Source organism: Protopterus annectens, chromosome 1.part0 (assembly GCF_019279795.1).
Source record: "Protopterus annectens isolate FY-2018-M chromosome 1.part0, PAN1.0, whole genome shotgun sequence".
NCBI lineage: Eukaryota > Metazoa > Chordata > Ceratodontiformes > Protopteridae > Protopterus > Protopterus annectens.
Window position 1 is genome coordinate 1,195,993,494 of NC_056725.1, and position 20,528 is coordinate 1,196,014,021.

Genomic DNA, 20,528 nt, shown 5'->3' on the forward strand with positions numbered 1-20,528 from the left:
GGAAGTAAACCGAAGGGAACAAAAGAATAATAATTCAAAAGCAATGTTTTTAGATAAGGAGGACAATAACTTAGTAATAGCATCAGCCCCTCCACCTCCCTTACCAGAATATGAAGCAAGTGGACAAGTTAGTCCACCCCCGAGATATCCTGCTGTTTCCGTAAGTAGAGACACTACAAAAGTGAAACCGTTTATTAGAGATCCCGTCGAGACCAGGTCTCGAACACAGGCAGGTAACTCAAAAGGGGACATTGAGTTATATCAAATGGATAGGAATTCACAATCTATGAGTGAAGAAGAAATATGCCCACTTATAGAAGTGCCTAATCCTCAGGCAGGACACGAAGGTCAGGACCCAACTATTCTAGTGTTTAGACCCTGGACTCCGGAAGACATCCAGAAAGCCACTGAGGGAATTCCCCATCCAAAAGTTAATTTTAGAAAGTTCTTAGAAGATTTGCAAGGAATGAGGCTAAGTTATAATTTAAACAGAGAAGAGGTAGAAAAAGTCAGACAAATTGTGGGGCCAGATTGGCACATGATTAGTGGTGACTGGAATCCCCGTGACGCTGCATTCAAGCCCCTCCCACATAGCAGCACAGAGCTAGACAACAGAGTGAAAGGTCTTACAGCCCGAATCTCTGAGAAATGGAAGCCTAGGGCAGACTGGACTTGCATTAATCAATGCATTCAACAATAAGGCGAGACTGTTGACAGATATTATGCCAGACTGTTAGAATGTTTTAATAACCACTGTGGAATGCAGGTTACTGAAGATCAAACTCATGATTCCCCATATGAGCAGCAGTTAAAGAATGCATTTTTGAAAGGCAGTATTGCACCCATAAGCAGTTTTATTACAAAGCACATGGTAGATCATCGTACAAGCAGGTTACAGTCATTACTTGAATATGCTAGGCATGCCGAAAGGCATTTTAATAGCAAAAAGAAAAAGAAAGCCCAAGTATTTTCTGTAGAAGATGGAGCAGAAGTTTATGCAGTACAGTCCGGGAAAAAGGGCAAGAGAAATGCCCAGGGAAACAAACAATCTGATCAACGATCAAAGGACTTTGAAGGGTGAAAGAAAATGGGTGAATGTTTTAAATGCGGTAAAAAGGGACACTTGGCAAGGGATTGCAAGAAAAACAAGAAGGCAACCACGGAAGATAAGGAGGGTGAGGACTGACTATATGATAGTCAGGAATCACTAGAAGGGGATAGCAGAGAAAGGACAAATGAGAATGTGATTGAGGGAGTAGAGAATGTGACAGAAGAAATAGAGGAAGTGCAGGAAGTCACGGATAGTGAAGAAAATGAAATATTAGATTTGGCTTTACTGAGCTTAGAGCTCTATTTAGCAGACACGAAACCAGAAGTTACACTCCTGGTAGAAGGAAGGGAAGTCAGATTCTTGTGTGACTCAGGGGCATCACGGACCCTGATACATCCCTCCAAACTGCCAGAAAACTCAGAGTCACCTGATTACATATTAGTGAAAGCAGCTAATGGACAGCTGTATCGGGAGCCCCTCTCCCATAACATTGTGATAACTGATCCTGTTTCAGGATTGACCCAGAAAAGCAAAATTGTTGTTTCTGCAAAATGCCCAGTAAACCTCTTGGGGAGAGACCTTATGCAGCTATTTGGTATAGCAGTAGTTCCGACTATGCAGGGTATGGAAGCACAGCGACAAATTGATACCTTTGCAGTGCAATCTGAGGGTGAAATCTTTTATTGGTACAGCCAGGACTTAGTTACGACTGGTCCAGGGGCAGTGACTGAAGAGTTGATGAACGTAGCCATCAGCAAGTTCCCCTCCCTTGACAGTGATAGACAACATTTGTTGCACTGTATATCAGAAAAACAGAACCACAGAGCTTTTAAAAGTAATTGCGGTTTTTAAGTGTAAGTTTATATTTTAATTTTACTATTATCTCTAGTATTGACATTAATTTTAGGTGGGAAAACTTTTTTATTATTTAATAATTTGATTAGATTATTACTACCTTTAATAGACACAGGTTAACACATTATTTAAATGGATTAGTAATGAATGATGACCCAAAAAGGCTGAAATTTATTTTTACTTAATATCATCCTATTATCCTTCTCTAACAATGGAATGTTTTATGGTGATGCCTTCATTTATATATGAAGTATGTCGACTTTTTCATTCATTTTACTCTGTTTTTCTATTTTGATATACTGTTAGCTACAACAACAGAGCATTCACTCCCTACAAGCAGTGTTTTTATCTCATTTGTTGCACTGTACTCTGTATTATTGTAACACACCAGGACCTGATAAGGAATATGAGCAAGAATTGTTTAGAAATCGTGCAAACAGATTGATATTACATAATCTGTACTGGGACACAGAAGGGAACAGTGTAGCCAGCTGTTCATTGCCCCAGGAGTTCTTTGCACTTTATAAATCTAATCAATTACCACGTCAGCTTAACTAAGGACAAACATGTAAAATGGGTAGACTTGGGAGAAAAAGTCACGAGATGGGAGAAACAGACAGAGTTAGAACTGTCCGAACAGGGAATACAAATGCAGAAGTTGAATTGGATAACTCAGACCCACCCAGCTGTACACTTGCAGTCTAGCAAGGACAGCTGATTAGCACTCCTATTGAAGGAGGAAGAGAATGCCTTACAGAATATACCAGAAACTCTCTGGTCAACAGGAAAATCAGATGTAGGACTTATTTGTACAGCGGGACCAGTTATTATAATGCCAAAGTCAGCATTTAGACCACAAAAAAGACAGTATCCCTTAAGAAAAGATACAGAGGTGGGAATCAAACCTATTATAGCAGCTTTACTTAAGGAAGGGGTGCTGGTGGAATCTCCTGATTCACCATGTAACACACCCTTATTTCCTGTTAAGAAAGCGAATGGAGAGTGGCGTATGGTCCAAGATTTACAAGCTGTAAATGACACAGTAATACCAAGGGCACCTACGGTGCCAGACCCACATACCCTGTTGAATGATTTAAAACCTTAACAGAAATATTTTTCTGTGATAGATATCAGCAATGTGTTCTTTTCAATACCGATACACCCGGACAGCCAGTATTGGTTTGCATTCACATTTCAGGGGAAAAGGTATACATATATGCGACTACCACACAGGTATTGTGAAAGTCCAGAAATATTCTCACAAGAAATGGCAAGCAACTTGGTGGGATTTACCCCACCAAGAGGTAGTCAGATTTTGCTTTATGTTGATGATATCCTGCTGGCGGCCCCCACCCAGCAAGATTGTAAAGAAGATACCATAGCGCTATTACAATTTTTGGCCACTTAAGGACATAAAGTAAACAAAAATAAACTGAAGCTTTGGAAAAAACAAGTTAAATACCTAGGATATGTAATATCCAAGGAGGGTAGGACATTAGATGAGGACAGAAAAGTAGCGATTTTGCAAGCACCATAACCCAATACCAAGAAGGAAATGATGTCCTTCCTGGGTACAACTAATTTTTGTCAGAGTTGGATTCCAAATTATGCCTTGGAATTTGCACCATCGACTAACCTGATTTATAAAAAGCCTATGGCAGCACAGGATTTGTTACAATGGACACCAGAAGCAGAATTTGCTTTCTGCAAACTGAAACAGTTAATAGTGTCCTCATTAATTTTGGGATTACCAAACTATCATAAACGTTTTTTCCAAACTGTAGATTGTAAGCAAGGTTATATGACATCAGTGTTAACACAGCAGCATGGGGACAAGCAACACCCTATTGCTTATTATTCATCACAATTGGACCCAGTGGCACGGTCATTACCTCACTGTGTACAAGCAGTAGTTGCAGCTGCAATGGCAGTACAGGCTTTGGCCTCAGTAGTTTTGTTCCACCCTCTCACATTGAGAGTGCCTCATGCAGTCGCAATTATTTTACTGCAAGAGAAGGTAGCATATCTTTCCCCTGCTAGGCATCTTTCCTGTATGACTATGTTGTTGAGCCAACCTCATATGACACTTGAGCGATGTACGACTTTGAACCCTTTTACCTTGCTCCCAACCCCTGCAGATGGCACATCACACAGCTGCCTGCAGGGGATTGAGCAAAAGACACTGCCTAGAAAAGATCTTACGGATGTTCCCTTGGATGATGCCGAGGTGACATACTACGTAGATGGCTCATGCAAAAGGGGTCCTGCAGGACAGAATCTAGAAGGATATGCAGTAGTTTCTGATACTGAAATTATAGAAGCAAAATCTTTACTACATAATTTATCTGCAAAGGCAGCAGAATTGATTGCCTTGACATGGGCATGTACCTTAGCAAAGGGCAAATGTGTGAACATTTTTACTGACTGCCAGTACGCTTTTTCTACTGTACATGTTTTTGCACAACAGTGGAAAAATCGAGGAATGATAACATCTACTGGCAAACCAATCAATCATGCACAGTTTATTTTAGATCTTTTAGAATCTATTCAGTTACCTCAGAAAGTAGCTATTTGTAAATGCACAGCTCATGCCAAGCAACAGGACAGGATTTCAAAAGGTAATGCGAGAGCTGATACAGCTGCAAAGCAGGCAGCTTCAGAAGTATTTCTTTTGAATGAGGAATTACAACCCTCTGAGATTTTAGACTTAGAAATGTTAAAGACAATGCAGACACGTACTACGCAAGCTGAAAAACAAAGATGGGTAAAACGAAGAGCAATTCTCAAAAAGGGGCTGTACATCTCTAAAGAAGGTAAACCGATATTGCCATCTAATTTGTTTAGATATGCAGCTTTGTTGAGCCATGGGCAGTGCCATGTCTCAACAGGGGGGATGGTACAGCTGGTGAACCAAGTGTTCACGACATATGGATTCTCAAACTACTCTAAAAAATTCTGCTTGGTATGCCACGTTTGTAATAAACATCATGCACATGGGGCATTAAAGCCCAAGCAAGGGAGTTTCCCTACACCACCGTATCCGTTTCATACTATCTGTATGGATTTCATAGAATTGAATAAATGTGAAAATAAGAAGTATTGTCTTGTCATTGTAGATATGTTTTCCAGATGGGTGGAAGCTTTTCCGACTAAAAATCCAGATGCTGCAACTGTGGCCAAAGTTCTTGTTAAAGAAATCATCCCTAGATTCGGCATTCTGGAAAGGATCTACAGTGACAATGGCACACACTTCGTAAACCACACCATACAACAGTTAAGTAGACATTTTGGTATTTATTTAAAGAATCATTGTGCGTATCACCCACAATCTGTGGGGCTAATAGAAGCATAATGGGATTTTAAAAAGTAAGCTAAGGAAGTTAATAGTAGAAACACAGAGAAATTGGGTGTACTGTCTGCCCCTGGCACTGTTAAGCATGAGAACTGTTCCGAATGCAAAAGGATTGACTCCTTTTGAAAAATTATTTGGAAGGGCTTATTATATACCTCAGTGGAAATCTCAGACCAGAAAGCTGACAGTACATTAGCTGAGTATATGTGAAACCTGATAAATTCTAAACATTTGTTGCAGTCAAATTCTGTTTCAGATAAAGAACGAACCAGACCATCAGAAATGGCAGTGCCCCCTGGTGCCTGCATCTGGGTGAAGACAGTAAAGAAAAACGTCACCAAAGTGGGAAGGTCTATATCAAGTGCTGCTGTCGACACCCACTGCAGTCAAAATTGTGGAGCGCACCTCCTGGATCCACCTGACGCACTGTAAATTAGTCAAAAACGTTGAACCGGACAAAAATCTTGTCACATGCCAAGAGTAAAAATGATAGAGTCCAGAAGAAACAGGAATGCAGAACAACCCTTTCCTCAGAAGTATTGCATAATCATCCTGTTAACTGTACTAGTGACAATAATCTTTTTGTTGTGGCCTTTCCTTTTCCCAGCCACACAGACTGAACTGAATAAACGTGAAGCATTACTCATAGACTGGCATCCAAACTTTAACACTTACCAGGCAATTAAATATGTGTATGCTGAGACTTTCAGTGTTTCGAATTGCTGGATTTGCACAGCCTTGCCGACAGCATATGGGGGGTTATTAATGACTACAGTCCCCCTAGGGGTCAATGAGACCTGGGAGAACTTGATTTATGATACCTCAACCATTACATCACAAGATAAAATAGCATTGCACTTGTCTGTTCCACAAAAGGGAACTGTGTGTTTTTATAAAAATGATACTGTTCAGGTGGGTTGGAGCAATTGCAATGTGACTGTTCCTTATAGATGTTACACTAAAGGTAACAATGTAGATCTTTATTGTAATACAAACTATGATTTATTTCTTGGATTGATGCACAAAACAATTGATGAAGTAAAACATAATTCTGTTCTTTATAAACAACTGTCTATAATTGATAGAAAAATGTTTCATGAAGGGCGAGTGTATATTCATAGCAAGGTTACTACTAAAGTAGAGGATTGTTATTTTGTGTGTGGCAGAAAGGCATACAAATGGTTACCTGAGAATTGGTCCGGCTGTTGTTTTTTTGGGTTACCTGGTTCCAGCCATACGACACACTGCAGTTTTGCCTTGAAGAAAAATTCGAAATGTCCGAGAGGTCGTCAAGAAACCTGTAAATCCAGTGGGACAAACCAATGCGCATTGGAAAGACCATCATTCCATAGGCAAAGGACTAACACATATGGACTTGAGTGATACCGTTATATCATGGGCAGGCATATTACCAGCATATGGTGCAGTGAAATCGATCTGGGAGCTGAGAAAACTGTCAAAACATCTCGAAGTAATGAGTAATGCAACTTTTTCCACTCTCAAATTGGTGACGGATGAACTGAATGCTATGAGAACTGCAGTGCTTCAAAACCGTATGGCTCTTGACTTCACCCTAGCGGCAAGAGGTGGTACTTGCACTTTAATCCAAGAAGAATGCTGTTCATATATTCCTGACCATAAACACGAGATAGACAATCATCTTGAGGTAATTCAGCAAGTGTCGGCCATGACCAAACCAGGCCCAAACCCACTGACGGACTTTTTCCAGAAATGGTTTGGGGGGTGGGGTACCATCCTAATGAACATCCTGATTGGCATTTGTGTAGGAATGCTCCTACTGGGAGTATGTGTTTGTTGTGGTATCCCCTGCATGAAAAGACTGATTAAAGATTTTACAGGCATGTCAGTTTCTGAAACCTTATATCAAAGTACTGAGTTCGAAAAACTGTTAAAAGATTGAAAATGCTTTCATAAGTTTAAACTGAATGACAATCAACTGCAAATCCTGAGTGGAAGAGGTTAGGAGAAGAAAACAAACTGTTTATGCTTATTTTGAAAGGAGAATAAAAGTATTAATAGGGGGGAAATGTCAGAAAAATATTTATTAATGAGTGTATTAGTAATATGCTTAGTGCATTTAGAGCTTGAAAAGGGTTAACACATTTATTTTATTTCATACTGCATAAATCTGTACAAACTGCAGATGCTTTCTGACCTTGTATTGTTAGCTAAAATCTTGCTTGTGCCTTGGAAATTTACTGAGAAGCAGATGATTCCTGCTTATGTTAGGAAAATAATGAATAGAACAATACTACTTGTATGAAACTTAGACAAGGAGTTTCGCTTGTGCTGTGAGAAAATACACAGCTGTAGAAGCTATAGATAATTAGGACAAATCCTGCTTGAAAATATGAACTGCAATCAGCATTTGCTTATATCTGAGTTAGAAGAGTACCTTGAAATGTAACACTGTACAATAGAAGCCTGTAAACGGATTAGTGCCCACCAAGGCCAGGTTGCTTTTCTCAAAAGTTTCTCATAAATCTAGTCATGTCAGCAGAAAATCTGAGTAACATCTGCTGTAGAACAATGTTAAAAGTTGTGTTTGATTACATCAGCCTTAGAAGGCCATGTCTTGTAAAACAGTATAAGAATAAGCATACTTCCTGTTAGTAGTTAGACAAATCCTTGTATTTGCATGTTTTTGTCTCCTTGCAGCAAGTTATTAAATGTGCCTTAACTGAACCTTACGTGTATTGGTCTTTGAAGTTTTTCCTTTGATAAACTACTCAGGAACATACAGAACATAGCTGTATTTCCCTGAGTATGTCAATACAGGCCATGTGTGTTGGTCCTATGATCCTGTTATTTGGGTATGTTTGTAGGCATTGCATTTGGTGGACAAGTCTAATGACATACATGCCACATGGATTGTTGTATGATATGATAGGTGTCATGGGTGACCAGTAGGGAGGGAATATTATCTCTGTCAACATAGCTATCAAACCTTATGTACTGTTAACATTCAGCAGCCATGGACCTATCATGTGTGTAATGAATGTAGCCACCTGTATGTACAAAGGACAACAACAGCTATGGTATTTTCATTTATATTGTATGAGTGTGGGATGAACATATCCAGGGCAGGTACATCTAGGTCATATCCAACCACGAGGGTGTTGTTTACTGGTGTACAGCAACAGTCAACTCTGTTAATGCTGAAAACATCCTAGGGACCCTGGTATGTGTACAATTGACCTGGTTATAAACAGTGATATTATTGCATTGCATAACATATTATGGAACTGTGTCAGTACATGGGTACTTTGCACAGTTGATGTAAGGCTAGGTACAGTCCACCAGTCAAAGGGTATTTGGTGTTGTACCATAATATTTCATACCACATTTATGGATGTGTCTTGGTAGTCTGAGGACATGTGGTGAATGTATATGAGGATACAACCTAGAATGCAGCTTTTGACACTGTCACCTGTACCTGACTCATCTGTGATGAATAATGTTGGAGTAGTGGTCTTCACTTGTGAGTAGCCTTTATGAATATGTGGTCACCACAACCTGGAGTGGTCCATACCAGTGTTGTGGCCCACATGTCTGGATCTGAGTTATTTGGTGGTAGTGCTATTGTGCACAACAGAGCCTTCAGCCAGGTGTTCCTCAATGCACAGATGTCAGTATTCCCTGTTGTAGGTTCTACATTGAGCAAATGGATTACGAAAGCCACACATCTAACACTGGTTAGCATAAGCATCCAATGCAATTGTCTTGTAGATGTCAGGGTGTTACTTCTGTATTTAGGACATTTGCCTTGGAATGGCTATATATGGGTAAATGTGACCTAGGTATTATCCACACTCCCTTGAATCATGGATACACGTGATCTGTGACAAAGGCTTGTCTTCTTTCAGTCATGTCATCCCAGAATGACAGACACTGTACAACCTCATAATTACAACAGGACATTGGCTCATTGTTTTGGTTAAGCAGTTGCCACTCGTACCATGACATCACTGCGAGTGGCAGTATTGTGCTTGGTATCAAATTCTACATCTAAGGTGATGGACAGCAGCAGATGTTGTGTAGATGACCAATGTCAGATATACTTAGTGGAGTGGTCCTGCTAATAATGACAACAACTAACACAGCCAGGAGATGTCATCTTGACACCTGCACCTCAGTACCATTAGACAACGGGGCTCACATATTATGCTTGCACATGCCACTGTTCCAAGCATAATGCCACTTTCCACAACCTGATATCAATGTACTCCTTTCAGGTCAGCAATGTGTGTGACACATGCTGTGCTTTGCATATGCTTGTGTGTCCCAGTTAACCAATTGTCTGTCACTTCCACACATGCATGATTGTGTATACTTCACATATGTATGGCAGTACTTCATGTACATGTATGCATGTGTATCACACAGCACAGATGCACATATATCATTTACGTGACACATACAGGTAGCTGGTAGTAAACCTGTATGATGTGCATATATACTGACAGTTAAGATGTACATAGCTGTAAACCTGTGTGTTTATAATAGGAGTCCATTACAATGTGTTCTGTACATCTAAGTGTATGAGCATACACACTGTGGCCTTTTGTGGTTAGAATCAGAGTGCATCCCAAACAGCCCTGTGCTACTAAGTGTATGAGCGTACCCACTGCCACCTTGTGTAATTTGAGTCAGTGCATTCAAACAAGCCCTTTGTTTCTAAGTGTATGAACATGCCCAGTATAACCTTGTGTAGTTGGAGTCAGAGTGCATTCTAAATGGCCCTGTGCTACTCAGTGTATGAGCATGCCCACTGTCACCTTGTGTAATTAGAGCCAATGCATCCAAGCAAGTCCAGTGATTCTATGTGTATGAGCATGACCACTGTAACCCTGTATAGTGATAGTAGTTGTCCATTCCACAGATGGGCATACTTCAGTTTAGGGCTAGTTGTGCTACAACTATACCTCTCAGGCCTACCTATGTCTTACCTGCAGATGATGTGTCTAGTTTGTGCATACAGGTTGTAATGGACTCCTACTTTACACACACCGGTTTACAGCTATGTACATCTTAACTTTCAGTATCCCTGTTGATGTCCTCAATCTTAGATGGGCATTCTGACTGCTTTGAAATGTGTAATCTCTGTGGTGCATCTTGTAACTGTGTAGTACTGTAATAGTGATCTGTAGATAGGCAGGAGTTCTGTTCCCACCACTGGCAATTGTGTGTGTGTGTGTGTCAGCAAATGCCTGAGTGTGTGCATGTGTTTGTGTCTGCATCCTGTCATGACGGTGGGTTTTACTGCTTTCCAAAGAGAAACCACCTTTTGCACTGGCCTTTATCCTTGTCATCTGCTAAACCACCCTTTTCCCCCCTTCCCACTGCAAGTAATCAATCCTGTGATGTCACCCAGCTCAGAAGCAGAATCAGATTAAGTGTAATTGTATGGGTTCTGTGGCACATACCCCAACTGCATACCACTCTACTAGTTACCTTTACATAGGCAAGACTTGTATGCACAATACTGGCAAGTGTGTGTGTGTTTGTGTGTGTGTGACTACCCTGTAGCCTGGCATACACATGTGTTATGTCTTTTAACATGCTGCACACCATGGTAGTCATCTGTGGTGAGTGGAGTCTACAAATTATTGCATAGTTAGGAATAGAAAAGAATAGACAGTCAAGAATGACTACTGTTGGGTATGTTATTTTCCTGTACCACTGTCGAGCAGTGACACAGAAGTGGTCCCCGGGGTGTATTTCCATACCCATCATTCCCCCACCCAAACTCCACAATCCCTGGTTATATTTCCTTAGCCATCATTCCCCACCCCAAACTCCACATGCACAACAACCATCCCTTCTCTGGTGAACTGATTAAGATTTAAATGTTATAATATAAGAGTTGCCTCTGTTTTGTGTACACGTCATTTCCTTTGGAAACCTTCTGTGTCACACAGGGTGTTCAGACATGTTTATATATATGGCTATAGCTATGTCTGTGTATATGCATATATATATATATATATATATATATATATATATATATATATATATATATATATATATATATATATATATATATATATATGTATATATATATATATATATATATATGTGTATGTGTACATCCCGTAAGTGCATGTATGTATTTAGTATTTAGTTATAACAGTTGTACATATGTAGACTTGTCTATGTTGTTTCACAGAGTACAGTACATTCCAGGGTACTGTACATATGTACACAAAGTGACTGTCCCATTTGTTTTCAGTACTATGGAATACCTGTAGTAAAATGTGCATTATAAAAAACATGAAATACATATACAACCCAGATGGCTTAGTGGTAAGTCCAGTGACCATGATGTGCATGGTCCAGGATTCAAGACCTGCAAGGGTTGTTGATAATGTAATTTAGGATTGAATAAGGCACTTTAAACAGGTGTAAATATGTTTTTATGACAGTAAGTAGCGGGTACACACAGTTAAAAGACACGTACAACTCACAGTACACTTGAAATTCCCTACTTTGGTAATCCTGCTGATGTCATTCATTGTGACATACCTTTGGGGAAGAAGTATTTCAGTAATGTCTGTGGCGCATGCTTTAACTGTGTACTGCTGTAGTGTAAGATACTAGTTAGGTAGGGGTTCAAATACCAGATATGACAGGTGTGTGTGTGTGACTGGTATCCTCTGTAGTGGTGGTTGTAAGTGTGTGACACTTGTGGGCAAAATAGAGGGGGTTTAGCATATATTTTATGTTGGCCATATTCTATATCACAATGTCAACCATACAGGAATAACAGATGTACATTAGCTGTGAGGCTGGGGTGCAAAGCCATACCCATGCATGTGACATCAAGACCAGCCAATCACAGATAGCAACCCCACTATTACCCTGAGCACACACTCACCCATGTGTCATACACACACACATGCCTAGGCAACAGCCAGTATGTGGGTAGCACACTGCATATTGGCCACTCTCCTTCCCCAACATCACACTCTCACCTTACAAAAATGCAAACAAAAGGCCAATCTGTTCCCAGAACAACTTCTGCCCCATACATAGCTGTCCATTTCACACATGTGTCCACTGGACACAGGTAACCTTTTTAATTTGCATCACAACATACTACTGTTGTCCTCACCCTTCTCTCAGGCACACATCCTGGTATGCACATGACTCCTAAAGGTTCCAGGTACACGTGATGAAGATGACCCCAGTGTACACACGACACTACCAGTCTCTCTATGGTTACTCCATTTAACACTTTAATGATGAAGATGTTGCACACAGCACCTTGCAAGAGTACTGTTCTCACATAATGATTGGACAGGAACTGTTTTGTTAATGTAAACAAAATGCTCAAAGTAATGTATTTGGGCAATGTACAAATGTTTGCGTGTATTAATGACACATGTCTATCTGAGGAAGTCTTGATATTACATAGGACAACAACACTACACAATACAGTAGTTGCTGGTGTTTTCCTTTTCATTCTTTTTTAATGCTTTGCTGTCACATGGTATGTTCTTGATATATCTATATATATCTATAGATATGTATATATATATATATAAATATATATATATATAAATATATATATATATATATATATATATATATATATATATATATGTATATATATATATATGGACATAAACACACACACACATACATCTACATAATGAAATACATTTTCTATACTGTTGAATGACTGTGTTGGATGATATGTTTGTGATAACATCCAATGTCTGTATATCTGCCATGGCTTAGTAGTAAATCACATTGGCTGTGGTTTGCAGGGTCCTGGTTTCAAGCTTTGCAGAGGCCATTTATTTTGTTGATGGGCAGAACAAGTGCCACTGGATACGGAGTGATTAAGGCCCTTTTAAGCAGTTGTGAGCAGGTGTGCGTGGGCTTGCGCGACGGTAAGCAGTGTTTACTTTGGTTACAGTTACTTACACTCAGTCACCTTCTTGATTGCTTAACCTGTGTAGGCAGTGCTTACCCCCATGCAAACAGGCTGAAACCCACTCACTGCTGCTTAAATGTGCTTACTTCTGCTTACCCCCATGGTAATTTCTTTAAAAGAAAAGAAAAAAGGGGTGATAGGAAAGTGGTGAAAAAGGGGCACAATGAGGGAAAGACAGTAGGCAAGGTAGCTAGTGATGTGCAGGAATGGTGTAGGGAAGGTCCACAGCTGTCCATTTCTTTTACAGCAATGGCTGTGCATATGCAATAACTTTGGCAGTATATTTGGACACTCACAACCCTGAGAGAGGGGTGAGGACAACAATAGTATGTTGTGATGCCAATTATAAATGTTTACATGTGTCCAGTGAACCATGTGCAAAATGGACAGCTATGTATGGGGCGTGCTTTTTTGTGGGAACAGATTGCCCTTTTTTCTTTTATGTTTAGGTGAGAGTGGGATGTTAGAGAAGGAGAGTAGGTATGATCAGGGAGGATAGGTTGGGTAGGATGACAGACAAGACAAACAAGACACATACAGGGGTGGTATATGACACGTGGGGGGGACACCTTGGACAGGGAGGGGTGTTTGGAAGTCGCAAGCCCATGAGCCCACAAATGGATATAGTGGGACTGTGGTCCCCACCCATGGGCGGTCACCATTGCACCTTCACAGCCCAGAAGGTGGCTGTGCTGGGGGCTGTGTAGGAGAGGCAGGCTCACCCTCTAGATGTGCCACTCGGCCCTCAAGCTGGCATAAGTGGTCTCAAATCTCCCTGTCAAGCTCCCTACACACCACGGCCCTGACCGTACCACAGGTGATAGGTTCCTGTCCACTCCTGCTCCCGGGGGAGCTGAGCCCCATCCCCTGTGGCGGTTCCACCCAAAGGTGGTGCAGGGCCAATGGATGAGGAGGTCCCAGGCTGGGCTCCAGATGTGCTGGTGCCCTGTGGCATGGCCAGCTGAGGTGGGACAGGTGAGTCCACTGGGACCGGCCTTCCCATATGAGCTATGTTGTAGCATGTTTAAGGCAGATATGGGTTAGTAATAGTCAACAGCATTCATGATTAGTTATAACAGCATGCATAGGTATTCCCATTACCCAGGGCACTGGATATAAAATAGTTGCAGAGCAGGCAGAACACATGCATATATGGGCAAACAGTGGCCATTACAACAGCATGCAGGTTTCATTGATGGCAACAGGCCACCAGTATGGGAGTATTTTAACATGGTACATGCATAGAAACAGATGTGAATATTTATAAACCAATAGGACATATGTCCCAACAAAGGTTAGGAGTGTAGACATACCAAATGAGTTGTGTAAATCGGTTATTTTTTCACATATGGTAGGGGTGAGAGAGAGATAGTTCAATTAACAACTAATAAATCATTGTAGTTTTCACAACATTCATAGTCACTGCAGTGGTCTATCCATTAAATGTATTATTACACTACCCAATGGCATTATATTGTACAATGGTATGTTTGTAGATTAGTATGTATGGGACCTATGTTTTACGCACAGGCTTGACAAGATGCAGGTGTTAATGCAACATATTTTGAGACTGCTGTCATACACTTTGGGTGAGATGGTGGGATGACAGGTATGTTTGTATGTACATTCTGTGACTATGTACAAGTCTGACTATCAGTTATATGTCATTAACAGCTGACTACAATTCTTGGATCATCACACTAATTTGTCAGGAGAACAGGGCAAAAGGCAGGTGATGTGGGCCATTTATCAGGATATACTTGGGCAGATTGGAACAGTTGAGGGGTATGAATATGCATACTACTTTCTATTTGTGCATTCTTGCAAAATCTGTACAGTTGTTAAGTGTATATATGCATACAGCTTTCTCTCTGAACATTCTAACAAACTGTGTGCAGTTGTGTGGAATGATTATGCATACAACCTACTAGCGCTCCTGGGATCCAAAGCCCTAGTGTGTGTGACAAAAGCATTACAGTTATGAACACTGTACACTATGCTATCAGGCAATTGTTGTGAGGCTTTGCAATGTATTTTGTCTAATATGACTGACCTGTTTGTACTTCCAACATTGTTATACAGCACTTCATACACATTTCATCTGCATACCACAGTGTGGGTGACACTGCTTACTACAACAGTACTATTTAATAACTGCAACAGTACAGCAACATATGACTGCAGAGTAAACAGAAGCAATGCAGGGGTTACACCTTTATTCGCAGTATATTGCACAATTATGTATACTAGTACAACACTTTCTGAGGTTCTTAGATTTATTTGTTATGACAGTACATGCAGCCTATTTACTAACCTGCCTCTCAATGCATCCTTTGCAGCCTAGCATCATAAGCTTGCTGGTTTGCAGCATGCTCATCTGCAGCTGTCAGAGAACTACAGTGATATTTAGCCATACCTATCCATAGTATACACAAGCTAGGCAATCATTAACTACATAGTGGAAGGAGTACTTACTCAGTTTGGGGCATTCTGCATCTGCCTTGCTTCCTGGATCCACTGTTCCAGGACATCCCCCCTCCACCGCTTCAGGTCTGCATGGTGGTCCCTGACCTGCTCACCGGTCTGGGGGATACCTGTGGCACTAGTGAGGTCATGGGCGAGACTGTCCCAGGCCTCCATTTTGTACTGCGAGCCTTGGTTCTGGCCCTGTAGTAGTCTCCTGTCATGGTGCTTTACCAGGAGCCATACCATGAATTTGGACTCCTGTATGCCCCAGTGCTGCTCTCTAAAGCGAGTGCCTTCTCCCACTCCAGCCATTCTGCCTGCAGGGGGATGGTACAACCAGTTATGAGTCATATTCCTGCCTCTTCAGTTTAAGTAGGGCTGGATACCCGCACTTTTCTGTAATTGGCTGGTTTCGAAAAGGCTAAGCTATAGGCACACCTGCTTACCTCAGGTTGGCACTACTTAAAGAGGTGTACCTGTGCACATATTGTATTGGCTTCCCTACACATTGCTTACAATTACTTAGTTGGGCTGTGCTGCGGTTAGCATTGCTTATTGGTTATCTAGCATTATATTTGCCTTTTGTCAATGATGTCTTATTCATTACAGGTTATATACATGTGTCTGATATCCGTGATTCCTGTGTACATACACTGTATGGGGTCCTGTGGACTTCAAAACATTATTACAATGACACCTCAACTCTATATTTACTGCAGTACTCCAATTCAGATATTTATGGTCTGTGGCAGGTTATAGAACATTACACTGTACATAGATTCAGTTCACATTTGATTTGATTTCCCTGAGGTGAGGATTAGTTTGCTGATACCTCCTTTATATGTATTGCTATCATGGCATAGTGGTTAATTACTGTGACTGTGATGTACAGGGTCCTGATTGCTAGCCTTGCAGAGGCTGTTTATTTTGTTGCTGGCCAGAACACGAGCCATTGGGTACAGATTTATTAAGGCATTTTAAACCAGTTGTGAGCGGGTGTGCACGCGTTTGCACGGAGCTAAACAATGCTAACCTCTGGTTACAGTTTCTTATACTCAGTTAGCCTCTACATTGCTTCACCAGTGTGGTACTCGCATACCAGCAGCCAAACAGGCTTAGTCTCACTTGCTCCCGTATACACACACACACAACGGCATGCATTTTGTTCACATCTGTCAACCAGGACAGTCGGACTGTATGCTTGTCCATTGTCAACAGTGGCCCGGGGTGTAGAGCTCTACATTGACCCCAGCTACATATCACAATTAATACTGGGGTGTTCACATTCATAGAGGGTAACAGACATAACGTAGCTATGTCCCCCATTAAGCATGCTTAGTTTATGTTGAACTGTCGGTATTATCCATGCTTAGGTCAGGTTTCCATGTCAGGTATGCTGTTGACAAAGGTCAGTTTAAGGTGAGGAAGGATTCCTGTTTCACAGGTCTGGGTAGGCTACATGCAGGTATTCGGGGTAGGTGTAGTTATTCCATACCTGTGTGGTACAGTAGAGGCGAATAGCTAGGGAGCAGGCAGGTAGGTAGTGGGGGTGACATTGTAACTGTATAGTAGCCTGTAGGTATAATTGGATGGGGAGCAATAGGAAAGGTATGTTGGATGTTGGGATTTGTATGCGAGGCAGGACAAGAGGTGTCAGTATCACTAGTTGATGTAAGTGGTATAGAGTGTGAGGTGGGGGGGTTGAAAAGGTGGTGAGCCTGTGCTGCTCCAGGTGTGCCTTGTGGTGTTCCTTCATGTGTTAGTTACATGTGTCCTGTGGGACAGCTGTGATACTACATGTGGGTTGGGGTTCCAAATACTGGCAATTTAGTGGGGGGAAGAGGGTGTCACCTACGTGACACCATTAAATACAGACAGGTAATTGGGTTTAGGACCCCACATCCTTCAGCCGAGTCATGCTAATGCATAAACTATTATTCTATCAGCTTTCTAAGGTTGTAAGTGGAATATGTGTTTTTTGCCCCTATTTGTTCCCTGAACGGTTTATGTTCTGTACAGTGGTTTTGCTCATAGGGGTTGAGAGGTATGGGCATAAGCTCTGCCCATTTCGCAATATTACTTGCATCCCCAGGGTGGTCCTAATACAACTGTGCCAGCCAACACCTACACGCCTAGGCCCATAATTTCATACCTATAGTTCCCCCACCTGCCCCACCTCTACAGCACTCATCCTTACTGTGGGTGCAGGTGGGGGTCTAACCACACCACTACACACTACCCACTCTCTACGTGTCAGGACCCATGTCGCACGTTGTGTTGACCCATGGGTCATCAGGTTTGCACAACCTACTGATCCATGTACGTATACAGCCTGGTTTGATGAATCATTGCAGGGATTGACTCCTATGATCATTAATTTTTGGGGTGTCCCACAAGGGACATTGATGTCTTTGTTTCAAGATTAGACTTTGCAGGTCTTTCCCACTGGTACACTGGTAGTATCCTGCCTGTGGTCTGGGAAGCAGTGGTGTGTTCACTTGTATTGTGTGTTTTTATGTTTCACCTGTCTAGGTGGGGGCGTTTGATGCTACGTGTTACACGTTTGTTGATTGGACCCCACACTCGCATTTTCATGGCCTGTCAACACATGTAATTCAGAACTGCTGTATCATATCCTAGCTATTTACATATGTATATTTACACACACATACACACACACACACACACACACACACACACACACACACACACACACACACACACACACACACATAAATATATACATATATATATATATATATATATATATATATATATATATATATATATATATATATATAAATATATATGTACCTATATATCTTCTTCTTCTTACGGCTGCTCCTGTTAGGGGTCACCACAGCAGATCAACTGTTTCCATTTCTTCCTGTCCTCTGCATCTTGCTCTGTCACACCAACCACCTGCATGTCCTCTCTCACCACATCCATAAACCTTATCTTAGGCCTCCCTCTTTTCCTGTTACCTGGCAGCTTCATCCTTAGCATCTTTTTTTCCAATATACTCTGCATCCTTCCTCAGCACATGTCCAAACCAATGTAATCTTGCTTCTCTGGCTTTGTCTCCAAACCTTCTAACCTGGGCTGACCCTCTATTATACTTATTCCTAATCCTGTCCATCCTCTTCACACCCAGTGCAAATCTTAACATATTCAACTCTGCCACATCAAGCTCTGACTCCTGCCTTTTTGTCAATGCCACTGTCTCCAACCCATATAACATAGCTGGTCTCACTACCCTCTTGTAGACTTTCCCTTTCACTCTTACTGGTACTCGTCTGTCACAAATCACTCCTGACACTCTTCTCCATCCACTCCATCCTGCCTGTACTCTCTTCTTCACCTCTCTTCCACACTCACCATTACTCTGAACTGTTGATCCCAAGTACTTAAACTCATCCACCTTCGCCACCTCTACTCCCTGCATCCTCACCATTCCTCTATTCTCCCTCTCATTCACACACACATATTCTTAGTCCTGCTGACCTTCATTCCTCTTCTCTCTAGAGCATATCTCCACCTCACCAGGGTCTCCTCCACCTGTTCCCTACTCTCACTACAGATCACAATGTCATCTGCAAACATCATAGTCCATGGGGACTCCTGTCTGATCTCGTCTGTCAACTTGTCCATCACCATTGCAAATAAGAAAGGGCTCAGAGCTGATCCTTGATGTAATCCCACCTCCAACTTAAAAGCATCCATCACTCCCACCGCAGACCTCACCGCTGTCACACTACCCTCGTACATATGCTGTACTACTCTTACATACTTCTCTGACACTCCCGACTTCCTCATACAATGCCACAACTCCTCTCTAGGCATCCTGTCATATGCTTTCTCAAAATCCCTGAAACACAATACAACTGCTTCTGACCCTCTCTGTACTTCTCCATCAACACTCTCAGAGCAAACTTCGCATCTGTAGTGCTCTTTCCTGGCATGAAACCATACTGCTGATCATTAATCATCACCTCCCTTCTTAACCTAGCTTCCACTGCTCTTTCCCATAACGTCATGCTGTGACTGATCAGTTTAATCCCTCTGTAGTTACTACAACTCTGCACATCACCCTTATTCTTAAAAATCGGTACCAAAACACTTTTTCTCCATTCCTCAGACATCCTCTCACTTTCCAAGATTTCATTAAACAATCTAGTAAAAAACTGCACTGTCATTTCACCTAAACACCTCCATGCTTCCACAGGTATGTCATCTGGACCAACAGCCTTTCCGTTCTTCATCCTCTTCATAGCTATCCTTACTTCCTCCTTGCTAATCCACTGCACTTCATGATTCACTATCCGCACATCATCCAACCCTTCTCTCCCTCTCATTCTCTTCATTCATCAACCCCTCAAAGTACTCTTTCTATCTTCTCAAGTCCCTCTCCTCACTTGTGAGTAAGTTTCCCTCATTATCCTTTATCACCCTTACCTACTGCACATCTTTACTAGCTCGGTCCCTCTGTCTAGCCAATCGGTACAGGTCCTTTTCTCCCTCCTTAGTGTACAACCTTTTATACAACTCTTCATACGCCTTATCCTTAGCCTTCACCACCTCTCTCTTTGCCATGCACCTCATCTCCTTATACTCTTGTCTACTTTCTTTATCTCTTTGACAATCCCACTTCTTCTTCGCCAACCTCTTTCTCTGTATACTCTTCTGTACTTCTTCATTCCACCACCAGGTCTCCTTGTCCTCCTTCCTCTTTTCAGATGTCACACCAAGCACCTTTCTAGCCATCTCTCTTACTAGCTCTGCTGTAGTTACCCAGCTATTCGGTAACTCTTCACTGCCACCCAGTGCCTGTCTTAACTCTT